Source organism: Lactuca sativa, chromosome 4 (genome assembly GCF_002870075.4).
Source record: "Lactuca sativa cultivar Salinas chromosome 4, Lsat_Salinas_v11, whole genome shotgun sequence".
Taxonomy (NCBI): Eukaryota; Viridiplantae; Streptophyta; class Magnoliopsida; order Asterales; family Asteraceae; genus Lactuca; species Lactuca sativa.
Window position 1 is genome coordinate 362,069,042 of NC_056626.2, and position 8,237 is coordinate 362,077,278.

Consider the following 8,237-nt stretch of genomic DNA (forward strand, 5'->3'; position numbering starts at 1 on the left):
ATGGCCTCGCTGCATCAACACTGCTCCCATACCTGTGATTGAGGCATCACAGTAGACTACAAAGTCCTCTACTCCCTCTGGCAAGGTAAGGATCGGAGCCTTGCACAATCTCTGCCTGAGGGTCTCGAACGCTGCTTGCTGCTCGGGCCCCCAACGAAATACCACCGACTTCTTGGTCAGTCGGGTGAGCGGCACTGCTATCTTGGAGAAATCCTGAATGAATCTCCGGTAATACCCTGCCAGCCCTAGGAAGCTCCGAATCTCAGATGGAGACTTCGGGACCTCCCACTGCATCACGGCCTCTATCTTGGCCGGATCCACCAAAATACCCTTCTGGTTGACGAGGAGACCAAGGAACTGCACCTCGCGCAACCAGAACTCACACTTGGAGAACTTTGCGAAAAGTCTCTCCCTCCTCAAAACTTCCAGCACCTCCCTCAGGTGCTCCTCGTGCTGCTCCTGCGTCTTGGAATATACCAAGATATCATCTATGAATAATATCACTGACCGATCCAACATCGGCCTACACACGCGATTCATGAGATCCATGAACGCGGCTGGGACATTGGTGAGCCCAAATGGCATCACCACAAACTCATAATGACCATACCTGGTCCTGAAAGCAGTCTTCTGCACATCCTCATCCCTAACCCGCATCTGATGATACCCGGAGTGTAGATCGATCTTGGAGAACCAAGACGCTCCCTGAAGCTGGTCAAACAAATCATCTATCTTCGGAAGTGGGTAACGGTTCTTCACCATTACCTTATTCAACTCCCGGTAATCTATACACATACGATGCGACCCATCCTTCTTCCTCACAAACAGGATCGGCGCTCCCCAAGGCGAACTGCTCGGCCGAATGAAACCTTTGTCTAGCAGCTCCTAAAGCTGCGTAGACAACTCCTGCATCTCAGGGGGAGCTAGGCGATACGGTGCCTTGGCTATCGGAGCCGCACCAGGAATCAGGTCGATCCCAAACTCAACCTGCCTCTCAGGAGGTATTCCTGGTAAATCCTTGAAAAATACATCCGGGAAGTCTCGCACTATCAGAACATCATCAACTGTCGCCTTGCCCTTCTCCCGGGCATCCAAGACATAAGCTACATAACCAGCGCAACCCTGCTGAAAATAGCGCCTCGCCCATGCGGCGGAACAAAAGGTCGGTCCGCGCTGTGGCCTCTCGCCCTGAATCACTAACTCTCCCCCACTGGGAGTGCGAACCCTCACTAGCTGAAGCTCACAATCAATCACCTCCCCATTGGGGCTTAGCCAATCCATGCCCACAATAACCTTATTCCCTCGCAGGGGAATAGGAACCAGGTCCACCGAAAACTGCTCATCAAACAACTGAAGAGAACACCCTCTATGCACTCTGCCGACCCTCATGGTCCTGTCATCTGCTATCTCAACCTCTAATGGACAATCCAGCTCCCCTGGAGCTCTGCTAAATCTCTTGCTAAGCGCAAGCGATACGAATGATCGGGTAGCCCCCAAATCGAATAATACCATAGCAGAAATGCCGTTCACAGAGAACGACCCTATATAAAACATACAATCATAAGCAATAATCAATCAATAATAATAAAGAGATGAAGGGAAGATACATACCCGTCACCACATCAGGAGTCGCTCGCGCCTCCTCTGCTGTCATCTGAAATGCCCTACTCTTCGCCACTGGCGTCTCGGCTCGGCCCTGTCGGCCATCTGTAATCCTCAAAGTAGCAGGGGCAGGTGCAGCCACCTTCCCTACTGCAGCTAAACTCGGACACTGGGACTTTTTATGTCTCCTCTGATTGCACTGAAAGCAAATCAGATCTGATGCTGCAACGGCAGTAGCAAGGGCCGTACGATCCCTGCTCAAATGCCCAGTCCGACCGCACTTGTAGCAACCGAAACTCCCTGCCTTGCACACCCCATCGTGTAATCTCCCACACTTGCCACATCGACCGTGGCTCTGCTGACTCCTGGATCTGTGATCAGAAACCTTGGGCTTTTTGCCCGAACTGCCTGTACCCGAAACCGCCTCCGGTTTCCTCTTCTTCTCCATCTCGAGATCAATCTCTCTCTCCCGAGCCCTAGCAATCATGTCATCCAGCGTTTTACAGCTGGACCGGCTCACAAACTGACGGATATCGCTCCGCAACATCTCATGATAACGGGCCTTCTTTATTTCCTCATCGATCGCATACTGAGGAACAAGAAGAGCCCTCTCCCTGAACTTGGCGGTGATCTCCGCCACGGTCTCTGTAGTCTGGGTGAGGTCCTGAAACTCTCTGGCTAACTGTTGCACCTCAATAACTGGTGCAAACTCCGCCCTGAACCTGGTAGAGAAATCAACCCAGGTCATGGCATCCAACGCTGCATCATCTCCAATGGTATGTCCGACCTCCTCCCACCAATCCTGTGCCCTGTCCTTCAGAAGACAGGACGCCAATCTGACCTTGTCCCCCTCGGGACACCTGCTAGTGCGGAATGCGTTGGCCACATCCGCCAACCATCTAGTACTCGCTATGGGGTCCCGCGCCCCATGATAGTCTGGAGCTCCACATGCCCTGAACTCCCTGAAGGTAAGTGTACGTGACCCCATCATGGCCGCCACCTCAGCACGGAAGGTGCCCAATCTCTCATCCATCAGCTCTAGGATACCCTCCTTGATCGAACCGAAGATCACAAGAGTCTGCTCTAAAATGATACGAGTAATCTCTGAAGAAAGAAACTCTCTGGTCTGCTCATCCATGCGCTCGTCCCCCGAGCCTGATCCTGATCCCTCCCCGGCACCTCCACTGCCGGTTGCTGTCCTCGGACGCAAAACCACCATTCTGAAACACATCATAGCAACATCAGAAAACTGAAATATCTCAAGGGATCATTGATACTACTACTAGCTTTCTGGTCTTGTCTTGGCCTTCCTTGAATTCGAGTACGGATCCTCTGCTTTCAGTAGTACGGGCCCATACTACCTTCCACATCTATCCGTACTTTCCTCAAGAACTGCCTTGACTCCACCAAGTCACTTCTACTACTACTGATCTCTTCTACTCTCATCCTAGGCTTGCCCTAGGGAAATCTCTGACTCCACTCAAACCAGTCCTCAGCTGCTGAAGGCCTCCTTGTAAATGCTAATTAGCCACCACCTGAATACCATCACATGCAATGAGGCTCGGATAATCCTTCGAGTAAAAGACTCGTCCCTACAACGGTTGGACTCAGACAAGAGCTGCGCAATAGGGCCAAATCCAGCACTCTGAGATTATTCAACCCTGATCACATGTGATGCGACGTATTCACCTAATGGCTAACTCCCACCACTCAGAGTCCCACAAAGCACAAAGCAAGCAGCATTCGGATAAAAGAAACATACTCAGGCAAAACTATTCTCATAACGAGAAGCTACTCTAGCATACAATGCTAAGCTCGCGCTACCAGGCATAACCTAAACAGGCTATCCTACTGCTGTCTACTCAATACTAGCATGCAATTCTCAGAAAGCTGTAACACATATAGCAGGCACATAAGGCATCCTCCTAGATCCTTAGTCCTATACTAGCATGTTGTTCTACTAGAACAATTAATCATAATAATAAGCTTGTATTGGTAATTTGGGAGTACTTACTTGAGCTCGGCTGATCGCATGTACCACACCCTTATCTTGTTTAAAAATTCTTTTCCTTCTAAGTGCTTTTCAAAATCTCATTCGAAAACATTTTTCTTTTTGAAAATCTTTTTATCTTTCCCTTAGTTTGAGTTCGGATGCACCCGGAGGTGTATCTGAATCCCTCAAACCAAGGCTCTGATACCAACTTGAAACAACCCAAAAATACCACCCAAAAATTTCGATTTTTATTATAACAAAAGCACGAGACTGAGTATCACATAATAAAACCATATGTTGCGTGTTTCGAAAACCATAATAAAATACTGTGAGAAAAACTGTATCACAACTGTTATTCAAACATATCAAGAAAACTAAATCAACTCCCAGGACAAAACTGAAGTTGTGGTGTGTGCGATGCCATCATCCCGAGCTCTTCCCTTTGCTTGCGGAAGTACCTGAAACCAAAACTGAAACTGTAAGCACGAAGCTTAGTGAGCTCCCCCAAACTACCACATACCATACAATACATATAAAGCACATATTGGGCCTTGCCCACTGCATCAGACCGAAGTCTGGAACTAGCTGCATCGGACCGAAGTCCGGAACTGACTGGGACCTTGTCCCCTGCATCGGACCAGAGTCCGGAACTAACTGCATAGGACTGAAGTCCGGAACTGACTGCATCGGACCGAAGTCCGGAACTGACTGGGACCTTGTCCCCTGCATCGGACCGAAGTCCGGAACTGGCTGATCATGGCATAGCATAACACATACCAACTATTATAATCACATATACTGCATACTGCATCGGAACAGAGTCCGAAACACATAACACAAACATGCTTGAATCACAAAGACATCAAGCACTCTAACTACTGCATCGGACCAAAGTCCGGGACTACTGCTAACTAATCGGGCCGGCATTGTGGCCGTAGACCCGTTCCTACTGAAAGGAGACTCACCTCGTGAACTGGCTGCTGTGTGAATGACTCTGGAAGCTAACTGCTGCTGCTCCGGTATCTCCCCGGCTACAAGTCCATAAACACACTCAATCAAATGCTAAACACTGCACTGGGGTAAAATGACTCTTTTACCCTTGGTCAAAGACAACTCTCTCGGTCAAAGTCAACCCACAATTGACCTGACTCGCCGAGTTGGGCCGCCAACTTGCCGAGTCTCTAGTCTCACTTCTCAACCATACTCGTGGCTACTCGTCGAGTATGGCATCGAATCGACGAGTACTCTCTCGATCCAAGAACTCAGACAATCTTCATCCGACTCGCCGAGTCACATGAACAACTCGACGAGTTGTTCTTGAGCTAAGAAGATTGCCTTGGACTCGCCGAGTTGTATGAACAACTCGTCGAGTCCCTCCATTACTGAGTCTGCTCTCCAACTCACTGAGTCCACTCTACTACTCACAGGCTTCCACTCGTCATCACTCAAAAAAGGGGAAAAACAGGACTCGCGACTTGACTCGCCGAGTCGTTCTTCCGACTCGCCGAGTCATAGCCATGCAGCTACTCTAAACTCGATTCTGCTTGAATCCAGCGGTTGAAACTTATAGATCTGGGCTTCCTTAACTCGATTAGCACGTAAAGATTCTATCTTTACGTGCCCAAAAGCGACCAAGAAGATAATAAGGCTCAAAAAGCATAATAAAGGCTAGATCTAGGGTTCTTATGCAAGGCATCTCCAAAAAGGCAACAGATATGGGCTCTACAACTCCTAAATGAACAGATCTAGGGATATCTCGTCCCATAAAGGCATCCATACAACTATAGGGCTTAGAAAATTCATCAAACTAGCCCTAGAAGAGTTCTAATGAAGATCTAAAGCATAAAACAGAAGGAATCCGAGAAATACCTCAATGAACTCTGATTTTGCCCTTGGATCTTTACTCCACACCTCTTCTCTTTGCTCCTTTCTTCTTCTTCTTCTTCAAGCCTTCAAAATCCACACAAAAGCACTTAAAGCAAATAAGGGATGGATTAGGGTTTTCTCACAGCTCTCTGAGGGTGAAGGAGGCGGGTTTGGGGCACAAAGCATTGCTTAAATAGTGAGCATCCCGGGGATTTAGGGTTTCTTCCAGGCAGACAGACTCGCCGAGTCCCGAATATGGACTCGCCGAGTCGCCAACTAACACGTGCACGAAAACTCGACCCTACTCGACGAGTCAGGCCATAGACTCGCCGAGTCCCTCAATAAAACTTCTAAATAAAAGCCACGAAAACAACATACCAGAGACGGGGCGTTACAAATTTTGAGTATGTGGGATCAAATTTTATCAAGATAATCACTTTAAAATGTCAAAAAATCAAATATAAAATCATGATCACTTTTTCCCACACAATCAATATCATCATCAACATAAAAATTTACTTCTTGTGAGTCCCAAGCATTTACATAGACAATGTTTTCCTATTTCAATTCTAATATATACCAACATGCTTTGTATTTCTAGATTAAAAATCTAAATAGCAATCTACATCTCCATTTGGTTCTTCATCCAAACAAAATATTCCTCCACACTTCCATAAGGATAAGCAAGTTGCCATTATCGAAGATTTCGCAACCATTTTTTAACAACGGGCCCACCTTTTTCAAGCTCCAAATGTCTCATTATATCATTCCCATCAACCAAACGATTTGACTTCCTATACTTTATCCAACCCTAATTTCAATATTTCTTTTTCAACCTCCATAAACACTTCCTTCCTTTTCTCCACTTCTCCCCCTACAATACTCGAAAGCATCAATGCAACCCTCCACAAATCTTTCATTTCCCTCAAAACCAAACCCAACAAGATCCTTGATTTCAATTTCACAGGAACTTCAATCAAATCAATTTTCAAATCATTTTTATTCATATCTTCATTGGATAACACGAATGGAATCAAACACAAAAACTTCTCGACTCCATCGTCCAACCTCATAACATCATTTGCATCACTGGCTTTCAACTTTAAAGGATTTTTTAATATATAATTCACAACGGATACCTTTTTGTCTTTGTTATCTATATAAACAATGTTCCTAATTGGAAGAAACAAAGACGCATACAAATAAAGCCTCCTTTGTTTATATGTAAAACTACATCCCACTTCATGAAATTGTCTCCATGCCAAATCCATATTCTCAACACAACTTTTCTCATGTTCTTCTAAAATTAAAGGCTTGTGATTTGTAGGTGGTGTGAAGACAATCGAAAACAACCCTAAATCATAAATGTAAGTTAATGCTTTAGTAGGTTGATTCCCGTTTACCATAAGATCAATCTCAAAGGCAATTCGTTCTCTACTAACTTTACCCAAAATTGCGGATTTCACATCATTGTCTAAAGCTGCAACTTTTAACTCTTCCAACATTTCAAAACCAAACCTTGTACTAAAACGAATTGCTCTAAGAACCCTCAATGGATCATCCAAAAACGTCACTTTTGGTGGCAATGGTGTCACGATTTTCCCAAATTTCAAATCATCCAACCCTCTTTTTGTGAAATCTTCAACTAAACATGTATGGATGTTGTAAAACAAGGTGTTGATTGTAAGATCCCTTCTATATGCATCTTCTTCTGGTGATCCGAATTGCAAATTGCAATCTTCGGATCTCAAGTGCACGAAATCAATCCAGACATGGAATAAACTCATTCTTGTTGTTTCCAAATGCTTGGATTTATCCGGACTGCTTTGAATAACATCAAATCCTTGTGTTTCTTCACCTGTGGAGACTAAATACTCGTTTATCTTTTCACAAAACTCTCTTCCTAACATGTTATCAAGAGCAATATCGATATCGTAACATTCTTTTCCTAAAAGTTTATCACGTACCCATCCACCTACAACACGAAGCTTTGTTTCAAGATTGAAATGAGCAATAACTTTATGCAATCGATCGAGTATCTATTTTTCTTTATCGTTTAGATCAATGGTTTCCTTCACTATGACAGGTAATGTTCCATTTGTCTTCATGATTGTCCTGCATCAACTACCCTGTAAAGGATGTGGTCAAAGAAGATCCATTAAACCAACTTAATTGCGTTACTTTCTCACTAATTTAGCTATGAACATGGCTGCAAAAATACATTGATTAAATGATGAAATGGCCAAAAAAAAATTCTCGATGATGATAGAGGGCTAACACAAAATAATTTGTTTTAGCTAGTGGATTAGGATTTTCAACAAAATCAATAACTAGTGTGCACGATTTTGTTGTGAGAAAAAGACAAATCTAGTCAAATTCCCTAAATATTTTCCAAGAAATAGCCAAAAAATTTTAAAAAGTGACCCATATAGTCATTGAAATTGCAGTTGGGCCTTTATGGGCTGGGTTTCGTCATTTGGACAACGATTTCATCAAAAGCACAAAAGGAAATCTGGTTTTGCAATTTTGGCATGATGAAATCGCAGACCCCATTTACGATTTCCTGTATGATTTCCTCTTCTAGAGTGAGATTGTATAAATGTCTATACACAAGCACTTGTACAATCCCACTTATCTTTGTTTTTCACAATAGTGTCTAATACATAATGTTATGCATTAGACATTTGTAAAGAGGCAAAATAATAGGAGAAATCATAGATAAGATTGAGTCAGAGGAAATTGCAAATGGTCGGAAATCGCAAAGGTCAGATGCCTT

General features: G+C 44.5%; 1 pseudogene; it reads right to left on the reverse strand.

Moving 5' to 3' along the window:
• Positions 1–6,083: 6,083 nt before the first annotated feature.
• LOC111879158 (CCA tRNA nucleotidyltransferase, mitochondrial-like) lies at positions 6,084–8,014 on the reverse strand (annotated as a pseudogene).
• Between the last annotated feature and the right edge of the window lie 223 nt (positions 8,015–8,237).